Consider the following 14341-nt stretch of genomic DNA (forward strand, 5'->3'; position numbering starts at 1 on the left):
AGCTCTGGAGCTTTTCTGGTGCCCTGGTTTCATCTTGTATGTTTTTGGACATCACAGTAATAACGCAGTAATAATAGTTGCAGCATACTGTTGTTTTTCCGCCACCTTCTTTGGTGAGGTGCTGTTCCTCTTCCTGACCTGTGCAGAATGGTATCTGGCTGTTGTTCATCCCATCACCTATCAGGGTTTCAGAAACGCCCATGGAGTCCGGATCAGGAACATCAGCATCGGTTCTGTTTGGTTGATCAGCTTAGTACTGATGAGTTTACATGCAGAGAATCGAGGTAAAAGTCTCCTGATTGCAGTCCTTAGTGTTTCCATCGTCGCTCTGGGATTCATAACCTTTTGCAGCGTCTCTGTTCTCTGTGTCCTGGTTTCTCCACAGACTGGGAAAAACGATGTAAGAGAAGAAGGATCAGCCAATCGAAGCTGAGAGCTTTCCACACCGTCACAGCCATATCGTGTGTGCTGTGGCTGTGGTTCGGGGGCCTTTGCGTTTCATATTCTTTAAGTGTCTCCTCTCTGTTTGTGGAAGATTATGGCTGCATAATGATCGCTGCCATTAGCTGGTTGGACCTGCCCACCTGTTTAGTTTCACCTGTGCTCCATCTACACAAGACAAAAGCAACTTTCTGCAACTGAGGATGCAGACGATGTTTGGTTTAAGCTAAACACAAAGTCCATCTGGTTCTGCTGGTTCTGGTGCTGCTCAGTAATCATTCTTTGCAAATATTCTTACAATGCAAATTTATTAAACTATAACTACAAATTTGTATAAAGCTCTGTCAAAAATGGTACAGTTTTTCTTCTTTTCTTTATGCTTTATTTGCTATAACAACCTGTTGTTAATATTATTTTTTATTTTAAGCATGAAAATAAACCTAATTTCTCCACATACAGTCTTGCGTTGCTGAATCTGATTACACATCAGTCTTTTCCTAAAGTTTATTTAATGCTGTCAGATGTAATGGATTTTGAAATAAACAGCCTGGTTTATGTAAACATGTCTGAGTGGTGCATCTTTTTCCTTTGACCCCACAAAAGCTCTGGTCTGCAGATATTAGTAAATATGACACATTAGCAGCTGGATGTGTCATGCACTGCTGAGATGCAAAAACATGTCTCTTTATTATAAATCATCATTAAAGCAAACGGATGTATGTCGCTTACATGAAGAGTTTTCTGTTGATTTGCATCCATATCAGAGACGCTGACTCGTTGTGATCCCGACTGCATGATGACTTCACGTTGGGACTGAGACGCAGCCGATCGCCCAGTTCACAAACCTGAAAAACAAAGAGAAAAAGGAAAACATCTGAGTTCGGTAGGATTAGGTTTCAGATTAAGTTTCTCCTAATCTGAAACTTTTTCATCAAAATTAATGAAATATTGACTTAAAACAAACTCCTATTTCTTGTTGAAAAGTCTCTTGTTAGTTAGTTTTGTCTTAATAAAATATTAATTGGTAAGATTTTGTGTTTTTGTAGAGCTAAATGTTTACCAAATTCTCATGTCAGATTATTTCATCATCTTCTTCTCATTGCATCCCGAGCTTCATGGCTGGGATTCTGTTTCTGGGATTGTTTGTTTTATACCAAAAAAATCTCTTTGACCTCATAACTTTTTCCCTCTTCTAATCTGGATTAGCAAACTTCAGACAGGTCTGACTCGAGCAGAGGAACTTTAAATACTGCAGGATTTTAATCCATGATGGCATAACGAGTCACTAATTAATGCAAGATGAACAACAGGCTTGTGAGAACCAGAACTTCTCTGGTTCTGGTTGTCGTAGGTGATAACATTTTTATTTATGCAAATTAACACAAATTCAAATTTTATTTAGATTTTAAGAGTATGAACGGCAAAAATGACAGACTTCACCTTTTTCTGAAAGTGGAAAACTTGAGAAAATACCTATTTTTCCTACTGTATTATTATTCTTTTGCTTGCATGAGTTTTGTGCAATTCTACAACCACCGTTTGGTTTGAATCTTAATTTTTAAACTGATTTTAAACCACAGTAACTTTGCATAAAGTTAATATTAAATGTCATTCTTTTTTCTTTACTCTTTTACCTCTGCTCTGCATGTGTCTCTTTTATTTTTCTCATAAAGGGAATATGTCGAACAACTCTTCACATATAACCAGCTACGTCCAGTCGGGCGAATGCACCATCATCTATGTTTCAGTGTTTGCAGTCAGGGTCATACTCCTCCTTCCTCTCTCCACCTTCATCCTCTTCCTCGGGCTCCGCAGCTGGCGCCAGCGCTCCGTCCAAACAGCGAGCCACTTTGACGTCTTCGCCTTCCACCTGGCTGGCATGGAGTTCCTCTGGGTCATCGGGTTCCTCTGTCACAATACTTCTATTTATCTTAACCACTTAGTGACAGAGTTGGTAACATTGGGGATAATTCTTCTTGCTTTCTATGGAGAGATCCTGTTTCACACGCTCACCTGTGTAGAGCGATACGTCGCCGTTCTGCATCCCGTCGCCTACCTGAAGATGAAAACCAACCGAGGAGTGAGAATCAGAAATATCAGCATTGGTTGTGTTTGGCTAACATGTGTTTGCAATCATCTTGAACTTTGGTGTCCCATACAAATATGTTAATGTCCCACTGTTCTGCATTTTGGCCTTCTCGCTAATGGTCACATCGTTTTGCACCATCTCTGTGCTCTGTGTTCTGACTCATCAGCATCATGGGGAAACGGGTGGGAAAAAGAAGCAGATGGACCAAAGCACAGCTTTCTACACCATTACTATCATATCAAGTGTACAGTGGTTATGGTTTATTGGGCTACTTTTTTCCAAACTTCTAATTTATTTTAATAGTCTAAGTCCTGAGGAAACCTGTGTGGGAGAATATAGTGTGATCTTTTTCAATCTGCCAAGTTGCCTGGTGATGCCTCTGCTGTACCTGAACAGAGCAGGAAAAACTTCCCAGATGCTCTGCAGAGTGAAAGACAACAAGAAGCAGGTTTGCTTGGGATTATGATCGCATGAAAGCATGGTCAAGTTATCTTCCTTCAAAGTTTTACACAAGCTCCTCAGCTTTTCAGTGTGAATGTCACTGTTTACCAAAGTTTGCTTTGTTCATATGCTGACGATTCAGTTGTATATATATATGAATGCACATAATTACCAAAACAAGAAATTGCAGCTTCAATGGTGAAATTGACTGTTACGCAATCTCTTTACATCTAATAAAAAGCTAAATTCTCCTTCCAGATTCCTCTTCTGTTTGGGATATTTTTTTTGTTTTCTACTGTTTTGTGTAGGATCTGTGGGACCTTATTATGCCACTTTTGTCTTCAAAAGTGACCTTCAGTGTATCTTTAAAACTATTTAACTAGCCTTAAACATCCATACATTTCTACGACGTGGCACTGAGCTGCAGTCCTTACATCCACACAGATTAGTGGGCAGCTGGAAGTTTATTTTCTTGCACAAAGGCACTTTGACATATGATGGAGGAGCTAGAATCAAACTCACAACCTTCAGATTGCAAGAAAACACATCTTTTCTGCAGAGCCACCGTGTAGTTGTTACTCATCTTCCTTCCTGTGTCACAAGCTGATCTAACATAAATGGGGGCTTGTCCGGGATCATTTTCAAAAAGCACCTTGATTTTATGTAGTTCTTTTTTTGCTATGACTTCTGGATATGTCTGATAATATTGTGTGAAGAGCCTCTTTAAGGGCCCTGTGTGAGAACTATCAATGGTGTAATTTACTGCAGATTTGTACAAAAAAATAATTGAGCTTAAAATCCTTGTAATATACCTGATCATCAATTTTCCTCTTTTTCTCAGACTTCTGCCTATTTTTATGTAACATTTAAGATTAATCTCCAAATAAATACTATTTACCTCCTAATTACTTCAGCTGCATTTCATACTTTCTTAAAATGATGCCAGTTCAGAACATTTTGAACATTCACCCCATAAACTGATAAAATGTTTGTAGCTCATATGTGGTTCCGCTATATATCAACATTTCCCTCGTAACATGACAAAAAGATAAATATGTTGTAAAGTCACAAATGGTTGACTAGATAAATGACTTTTTTGCATATTTTATTTGAATAAATAATGACAGGTTATTTTAATTCTGATTAATATAATGGACACTTAGATTGAATTATTGTTGCTGTTATGGAGATATGGAAATTATATTCAATGCAAAACACTTTGGTTATTTTTTATGATTCAGACAGACGCATTTTAAGAAGTGACATGTTTGATGGAGCAACCTAAATAAACAAATATGAAGACCATATGTAATCTTGACAGATTATGTAATTTGCATTATGTACTCAGACCAGTTGTGAGCAATAAGCATCGCAGTCCCTGATAAAGGAGCATAAATTCAGGACTCGGAGTGAGAGAGACTGACTGCCACCTGGAAACAACAATAATTCACCAAGGTTTGTGTTCTTTTCGATTTTTCTTTCAATTTCTATTGTTAGTTAAAACTATGAATCATTTCATACATTAAACTTTCTTGCTGCTTTGCAAGTAGCAAAGAAATGTTTTTGTACAACTTCTTCAAAATGTCAACCTCTAAAAAAAAAGTTGACAAGTCATGATTGCCTGCATGTGCAAACATTTAATGATCAAATCCAATGAATTCACTGTAACTGTAGTCAAGGTGTTTGCTGACTAAAGTGATGCATTTATGTTTTTAACATAAGGGATGGTTTTTTTCAGTTTAGAGGATAATTAATGAGCTTCTGTACATTTGACATGACTGTTTAAAATTTGTGAAAGTCTGCAGTGATTAGACTAAATGATGTTGAAACTCCAGCTTGGAGTCTGCAAATGACTCTTCATAATGATTAAAAATCAAGTTATGACTTTAAATGTCGGTATGAAATCAACACCACCTGGGTTCTGTTTGTTAAAATGTGAAAGCTTCTCTCTCCTTTTATCAGAAACTCTGTGCTTTTGATTTTACATTTTCCTCCAATATCAACATCCTGCAGAATAAAATGCATCCATAAGATTTTTCCAAACTGCTTCTTTTGTTGTTTCTTTGAAACCTAAACATAGAAATCAAATGTCAGCTTCTACAGCAGATATTCAAAGGTTGATATTTGGCTCTAGTGTTTTTCATAAGTAATATTCTGGTGTTTTTCTCTGTCATGTTCTCCTTTTGTTTGCAGATCAGCATGATGAACACATCAGAAAACTTTCTATTATTCCACCACTGTGGCAACATCTTCATTGCCATCTCCTGGATGAGAGTCATCCTGCTCCTTCCTCTTTCCATCTTCATTCTTTATCTCGGTCTCCAAAAATGGCGCCAGCATCGCTCCTTTAACACAGCCAGCCATTTTGACGTCTTCACCTACCACCTGGCTGCCCTGGAGTTATTTTGGGTCCTTGGATACTTCCTTCAAATTTGTTCTACTTACTATAAACTCACAACCTTCACATTTGTAACCGCATTTTTTACTCTGATTGGTTTTTATGGAGAACCTTTATTTCACACCCTGACCTGTGCAGACCGCTACATCGCCGTGGTTCATCCCATCCTCTACCTCAGGATGAGGAAGGCCAGCGGGGTGAGGATCAGAACCATCAGCGTCGGCTGTGTCTGGCTCCTGTCCCTAGGAATCACAAGCCTCAATCTAATTAGATCACTTGCAATTAAAACCACTTTATTGTTATGTCTTTTGTGTTTTGCCACAATAGTTTCATCTTTCTGCAGTTTGTCAGTCCTCTGTGCTCTGACTCATCCAGGACCGGGAGAAAAAAGGTCGGCTGACCAATCAAAGCAAAGAGCTTTCACACCATCACAGCCATATCAGGCATCCAGTGGTTGTGGTTTTTAGGCTTAGTGGGTACAGCTGCTTTCTCACCGTCTCTTCTGTTAGCTTCTCCTGTTGCCTGCATTGTGGCAGTGAGCTTGGGCTTTGGTAATCTTCCGAGCTGCTTGGTGTTGCCTCTGTTGTATCTTCACAAAGAAGGAAAACTGTCTCCCCACTAATGCACAAAAAAGTACAAGAGTTGAAATATCCTGTTGAAATATGTAGCTGCATATGCATGTGTGTGTGAGGTGAAAGTTTAGAGAGGTTCTCCATTTAAAAACATTAACAGGTTTACCAGGATTTTGAAGCTAAAGTTTAGTTATTTTACAAAACTGCATCGCTGCAGTTAAAAATGCTTTGTAATGTCAAGTGTGAACTGATAATGACTTTAACTCCTCATGTATTGGCCTCATGTGGCTGCTGTGTAATAAAATATCACTTCTGTTATATTGTGTGACATTCTCTGTAAGCTAATAAATGTATGTAAACTACCTGAGACGGAGGAAAACGTGTCTTTTGTTCCACGTTGTTTTTACAGCAGTGATGACGTCACATCTGGTCCAACAGCGTTCAACCTGGTGCCACATAAAACAAAAGACGATGTAGATTTCTACAACTAATCCAACAAATTCATCCAAACCAAACTGAATTATTGATCCAGCTGCTTAAATGTCTGTTCCCTGCAATGTTGAGGCCTGCAGGCTCCTTCTGTTATGAGAGCACACCTTCCTGATTGGCTGCCTGGAGGCTGCAGGAGAGCAGCCACCCCATTGGACGAGCAGAGCATGTCAAGCCAATCAGATATTGATGAGCCTCACCTGTTCAGCTGTGAAGAACTTTGTTCTACTGACCCATGTTGTTCTGCTTGGCGGTTTTGACTTTGATCTTGGTTGTTTCTACTCAGTTTTGAAGCTTGTGTTTGGGAGGCTTGATGTTCCCTTTGGGGTCTTTTTCTTTCCCTTTGGGGTTTTTGAAGTTTACCTCAAACTTTGTAAACTAAGTTGCATTTAACATTCTTCAGTTGGTTGAAGCTTTTTTGTTAAACTCTATTGCGTTTTGGTTTTGTGAAACCTTTTTGTAATAATTTTTCATATCACTTGTTTCCTCGGGACACATCTATGTTGACCCCGTTGACCTTTGGGATGTATCAATGTCTAAATCAACTTTCATGTGTGGCCTAATTATAAATGTCTCTTTTTGCAAATAGCAAATCTGTTTTTGTCACAGTCTTCTTGTTCCTGAACCTCGTCTGTCTCTAATCTACTGTGTTCTGGATTTTCTTCCCTGAGATCTTCCTGCTCCTGACCCTGGACTCTTCATCACTATGAAACCTGGGATGGAGGATGTTTGTCTCCTCCTGAGGCCTCGGTTCTCTGCTCCTCCTTCCCCATCCCTGGTAAAACCTTTTTTTTTTTTTCATCTGTGTTGCTGTGCTCCAGACCCACCAGTGCAACCACACCAAGGCAATCACATGGTTTCTGCTAAAACTTTAAATCACTTGTTTGCCTCATTTCCTTAAACGTTAAACTTTGCAAATGGGTAACTCGACAGACTATGAAAATGTCTTTCTAGTTAGCCACCCATTATGTACATGTTTGAAAAGCTGCTTACTTTGAATAAATGCATCATTTTATGATCATCGCAGTAACTGAGGTCAAAATCATCACAGCACATTGGATATAAGGACAGACACTGAGTTTGGATGAATGGGAAAAACTTAATCAGTAACAACGTAAGTTTGTTTTATAAAAATACTTTTTGAAATTTAAGTTGTAATTTGCTTTATTTTCTTGCTAGATGTTCTTATTTTGCCATTCATTCCTTTTTAATGATTAAATTTGTTGAGTTATTGAGCTTAAGTTGTTCAGCTTTGTAAAAGTAAATTATTGTGAATTTACAAGTAAGATAAATATGCAAACTTGAAAAAAAAAAATCTTTAAGTTTATGAAATAATTGTAACTTAAAGTCCTGATTAAAATGAAGCGCATTTTGACACTGAAGACTTTTCATACCAGAAATAAAGATGCCAAAAACTGTGGCGTTGTTCTCTTAAGATGAGGTTGAATTTATATTATTATTACAAATTTGATCATTTTTTTAAGTATAGAACTGACAGATGTCACTCCTTTTTAGTTTCACTGTTCAGATAAAAGCTTAGGAATCTTTTTAATACATGAAATTAATTTCTAATCTACTGATATTTTGTCCTTGGTGGAAAACAAATGTTTTGAACGCAAACACAACAATGTCATCACTCGACATGTAGGGCCGTTTCTTTGGGTAAATTTAGTAACTCAACAATTTTATTTTTCAAGGTCGAATATATATCAGGCAGCTTGAAAAATGTCGATTAAAAAGGCATAGAAACACGTGGAGATGATCCTGATCCACCAAATATTTAAGGAATCAGTTCAGACAAGAACTGAATAGAAAGTTTAATTTAATCTCAGACATTAAAAAGTCGCCTTAAAAAGCAGTTAACAAAATGTGACGACTTTAGAGATTTGTTCTGGTTTCAAACAGAAGGATTGTTCATCGCAGCATCATTGCTGGTCAGTTCAATCATTTATTTATGTCTAAGTTTTGCTCTTGTGTTTCTGTCTCCTCAGGTTTACAGTAGCATGTTGCTTAACTCCACCTCCAGCGTCGATGATAATCTAACACAGTATTGCTCCACTTTAAATACTATTTTCATCTCCATTGCCATGATGGCAACTAAATCTTTCCTCATCCTCCCTCTCTGCCTGTTCATCCTCTACTTGGGTTTCCAACGATGGCGCCAGCAGCGCTCCTTCAAAACAGCAAGTCACTCTGACATCTTCACCTACAATCTGTGTCTGATTGAACTATTTTGGGCTCCTGGATGCCTGCTCTACCTTTGTGGGATGCAGAGGAAGAATTTGGCAATGATGATTTTAGGAATTTGTGGTTTTTCATTGACTTTCACTGGAGAAATTCTGTTTCATGTCCTGACTTGTGTGGAACGGTACATGGTTGTTCACCCCGTCACCTACCGGACGTCCAGGAACGCCCGCGGCTTCAGAATAAGAAACATCACCATCAGCTGCGTCTGGATGCTGTGCTTTGGACTCTTAATCCTTCTTATAGACGTAAAAGGCACTTTCAAAACCTCAGCAGTAATGTGTCTTCTGGCTGTTGCCATCATGATCATAAGTTTCTGCAGCGTCTGTTCTCTGCATGCATCCAGGACCAGGAGAGGCTGGTGGAGACAAACTCAGGGTGACCCAGTCAAAGCAGAGAGCTTTCTACACCATCACAGCCATACTGGGAGTGCTGGTGTTGTGGATTATTGGGGTAATTGTTTTCAAATGCACTGAGAAATTCCTCCCTGCTGAGCAGAGATGAAACCTGTGTTATCCTGGCGATTGCAAACTGGTTCAATCTTCCCATCAGCCTGATGGCTCCTCTGCTCTTCCTGACCAGATCAGGAAAACGGTTCTGCTGCCGAAACACAGAAATCAGAAACGTATGAATGACTTCATGTCAAATTAACATCATCCAAGGTTGTCTGACTAATTCCAGACAACCTTTAAAAACGATTGTTGGGTTAAAAATCTCTGATCATTTTGGGCGTTTTGCTGTCGGATGATCTGTGATTCCAAAGAAATGTCTTTATTCTATAAATTTCACTTTGCTGAATCTTTTTGTGCTGGTTTAATATTTCGCATGCGAATCTCTGGGAGATTTATTGATCTTAGCACTGATCCACTCCCAGCCAATTCTTGGTGCATTTCACCATCTAGTTTGTTTTGCTGCCTGTTAAATTTGCTTGTCAATCAAAAGACTTTTTTACCTTTAAATAATTTTAGCTTATTTTCTGGCTTAGATTTGTGGAAGTGTTTTTGTGTGTGTGTTGGTAGTTATAGACTGGGGTTCTGTCCTAATGGCTGCTGGATGCAGGAAGGACAAGCAGATACAGTCCATGGATGATAACTCTGATGTCAAAACAGTAGATTTGCTGTATGACTGTTTTAAATAAACTGGATTAAAAGGAAATTTCCTTTTAGTAAAAAGGTGTTGCTACTGAGAAACTAAAATTTCTGTATGTCAGAAATTGCTTGGTAGCCGATTGTGAAATAAAATGTTTTATGTGACATTTTCTGTAAGCTATAAATGCTGTCATTTATTGTTTTGACTTCCTGATCATGTCACAAATGTTTCAAACACAACCTGCACCAGTTCAGAATAAAATGTTGATTCTCAAACTAATTCATCTAAACTCTGAACTGAATCATTGATTCAACTCTTTAAAATGTCTAAATCAAAGTTCCCATCTTCAGGTTTAGCACTGGTTGACATTTTAAAATGAACTTTCATGTGTGATCTATTAATGTTTTACTATGCAAATCACTAACTAGATTGATAGATTATGAACTTACCAAACCCATTAGGTTTATGCAAAGTTACTTAGTTTGATTAAATGCATCATTTTTCATTATGCTTTACATCATGTTTAATAAACAGGCACTTCTGATAAAGGAAGGAGCCTCAGCAGCACTGAGGTCAAAACCATCGCAGCATTTTGGAGATTAGCAGCACAAACCGGGTTGGATAGAAAAGAGCAGCAGCAGCAGCAGCAAGGTACGTTTTCATACTTTTAGAAAGGAAAATGGATGTAACCTGATTCATGTTCTGTTTGATTGGTTTGAAATCAATGAGCTTCACTTGTTCAGTCAGATTTAATGATCCTGTTTGTCAGATGTGGAGTTTTAAGCTATTAAATGAACAACTCTGCATTTATAAGCAAGATACAAACACAAACTATCGACAGATTCACAAAGTCATGATGAAAATGAAGCTTCGCTAGATAATCCAGATTTCCAGTTTATATATTCTGTACAGGTTTTCAGTTTTTTCCATCTTTTTCAAAATGTTTCATTGTTTTAGGTTTCATCTTTTTTGTTTAGTGATTTTTTATTCTCAAAGCTGAATTTAATAACCAACAATCACATTTTTTATAATGGAGAAGAACAAAGTCAAGTCTTTTAGTTTTACAGTTCAGGTAAATATGTCTTTCTAAATTATTAATACTTTCATAGAAGCCATATCCATCAGAAACATTACATTTAATTGACTAAAATGATTTAAGAATCACTTTTGATAAAAGCTACAAAAATACGGCAGATGTTATTGCTGCCATGGATGATACAACAAATTAGGTTTTTTAAACATAGTTTTATTGCTTTGTTTGAAAGATTAATTTATTGAACATTTCTTGTTTCATTTATTGTTAAAAGGGCAAATAGTTTTATGATAGTTTTGCATCTTGAACATTTCTTGATACAGAAAGAAGAAAATACAACTTTACAGACAAAAGAGTGAAATGGAAACAAAGCAAACATCATGAACTGCTTGTAGGTGAGGACAGAAGCGGTGAACCCAGGTTGTTCACTGATGATTAACGGTGAAACAAATAAAATCCAGGCAGCACAGGGAGCAAAGAGCAACAGCTCTGACACTGGCAACACAAAAAAGACTTAATGACAATAAATGGGACGCAGGTGGGATTAAATACACAGGGACAATCAGGGATTTAAGGGACAGGAGTAAACAACCGAGAGGAAGACGGGACAAATCAGGAAAACCAAAACCTTACAGCTAAAGCAGAAATTATAACGATGATCTGATTAAATGCAACGAATGGAAAAAAATAAGAGTTATAACTAAACAGACACCAATCAACTCATGTAAATTAGTCCCCAAAGTTTATTCTTCAGAAAAGTAAAGTACACATTAGATAATATGTGTCTAAGTTTTGCTCTTGTGTTTCTGTCTCCTCAGGTTTACAGTCAGCATGTTGCTTAACTCCACCTCCAGCGTCGATGATCATTTTATAAACCACTGCTCTGATTTTAGTCAAACATTTATCTTCATTGCTATGATGGCAACTAAATCTTTCCTCATCCTCCCTCTCTGCCTGTTCATCCTCTACTTGGGTTTCCAACGATGGCGCCAGCAGCGCTCCTTCAAAACAGCAAGTCACTCTGACATCTTCACCTACAATCTGTGTCTGATTGAACTATTTTGGGCTCCTGGATGCCTGCTCTTCCTTTGTGGGATGCAGAGGAAGAATCTGGCAATGATGATTTTAGGAATTTGTGGTTTTTCATTGACTTTCATTGGAGAAATTCTGTTTCATGTCCTGACTTGTGTGGAACGGTACATGGCTGTTGTTCACCCCGTCACCTACCGGACGTCCAGGAACGCCCGCGGCTTCAGAATAAGAAACATCACCATCAGCTGCGTCTGGATGCTCTGCTTTGGACTCTTAATCCTATATGTTGACATATCAGGTGTTTACATCACCTCAGCAGTAATATGTGTTATGGGTTTTGCCATCATGATCATAAGTTTCTGCAGCGTCTCTGTTCTCTGCATCCTGATGCATCCAGGACCAGGAGAGGCTGGTGGAGACAAACTCAGGGTGACCCAGTCAAAGCAGAGAGCTTTCTACACCATCACAGCCATACTGGGAGTGCTGGTGTTGTGGATTATTGCAGTGATTGCTTTGAATACACTGAAAAATTCCTCCCTGCTGAGCAGAGATTCAATCTGTGTTATCCTAGCGAGTATAGATTGGTTTAATCTTCCCATCAGCCTGATGGCTCCTCTGCTCTACCTCAACAAATCACGAAAACGGTTCTGTTGCTGGTAGAACATGTCCAGTCAAGTCCAATCAGGTGTCCTTGTATGGGACCTTTCAGAAACAAGTGCTATTCTCTGTAGTATATCCCAGCTTTATTATTTATCAGTAAGTGTGCTCAGTTTAGCTATTTTTTAAATTGCTGAATTAACATGTTTTGTGTAAACAAATGTCAATATATTCCCTTCATTACCACCAGTCTGTTGTCATCTGTTATTCGGGGTGGATGTCCAAACATTTGTTGATAAACTCCTCACTGAACTTCGGTTTGCTGAACTTCATATTCGTGGTACAGAGAACAGCTACAAAAACAGAAAAACAACTAATAATGGAACAAATGATAAACATTATATTTTGTCAAATACCAAGATCAAATATCATCATAACAGTAACATCGTAAATAAAGCCAATGAGCCACAATTTCCTACAATTTTAAGAATTTGCTCAGAATCTTCTTTCTTATCCTGTGATGTACTAATGGGAATGTCTCGCCACCTAGTGGTTAGATGTGGGTATTGCAAGTCTTTGTTCAAATTAATTTCTATCTGGTTAGGTTTTAATTCTTCATGAAATCAAACTACTTTTAATTAATCACCATATTCTGGGATAAATTTTACCTTTTGCTTCAATAGCCTTCCTAGGTTTGTGCATAATTTCACTTTTAGTTTAGTTTTAAATGCAGTGACTGTGTTTGTGAACACATCTGATTATTTTAATAAATTACTTGTCATTATGTTCAGATCACTTGAATTTCATAAAACCTAACAAGAATCTCATGGAAACGTGATAATAAAGTTTCATCGATCTCACAGTTTGAAGGAGAAATGGTGAAAATACCGTTTCATTAAAGGTGCTGGTCCATGCACCTTTAATGGCAATATCTATTTATACACTTAAGGTGTTTTAAACAATGCAAAGCAGGAGCCTGTACTCAGAGGTTTAAATTATGTTTGACATTTTAGGCACACCTACCAGGAAACCCTGACTGGTCATGTGTGTGAAAACCAGCGACTGCTGCAGCAAGAACTTCAGTAACAAACTGGAGACAAACAATGAACATCGACTCTGGATCCGTCCAAATCTAATTACATCAACTGATAATCAAGAAGGTGAGTTTTGCTTAAATGACACATTTTCATTTTGTAGAAATTAAACAATGCATTGTCAAATATTATCAAGCATATTTTGGCTTTTTGTAAATTACATTTTTGTCCAGTTTTTAAAAACAAGTTAGGAAACTTATAAATAAAGAAAACCCTGATTAGAAAAATGAAATTATTTAATAAAATTTGACTTTACTTCAATACTTTTAAAGTTTGTCTAATTTTAAATACATTTATAAAACTATGAAACTTTTGTTTTCTTACTTTGAATCAGCTGATGTAGCGTTAGCAGGTAAAAAGGATTACACTCTGTTAGTGTTTATATAAATATTTTGCCTTTGTACCGTCACTTTAACGGATTGCAGGCTTTTTTCTGCCTGTTTGCAGCAGATATGTTCAACTCCACGAATACCATCAGTGACGTCCAGCTCTCCACCTGTTATTTCCTGGTTTTGGGGAACCGGGTGATAAAGGTCGTCCTCCTCCTTCCTCTCTGCTCCTCCGTTCTCTACCTGGGCGTCCGGCGATGGCGGCAGCGGCGCTCTTTCCGGAGCCACTCCGACTTGTTCACGTTCCACCTCGCTGCCATGGAGCTCTTCTGGATCTTTGGGTTCTTCTGCCTCCTTTGTGACCAGTGTCCCGGATTCACATCTTTAGGAAACGGTGCCACTCAGCTTGCTTTCTATGGAGAGATCTTCTTCCATGTTCTGACATGCGTGGAACGGTACACGGCTGTCGTTCACCCCATCATCTACCTTCAAC

This window comes from Poeciliopsis prolifica, unplaced genomic scaffold, assembly GCF_027474105.1.
Source record: "Poeciliopsis prolifica strain line A6 unplaced genomic scaffold, Auburn_PproV2 SCAFFOLD044, whole genome shotgun sequence".
Lineage (NCBI taxonomy): Eukaryota > Metazoa > Chordata > Actinopteri > Cyprinodontiformes > Poeciliidae > Poeciliopsis > Poeciliopsis prolifica.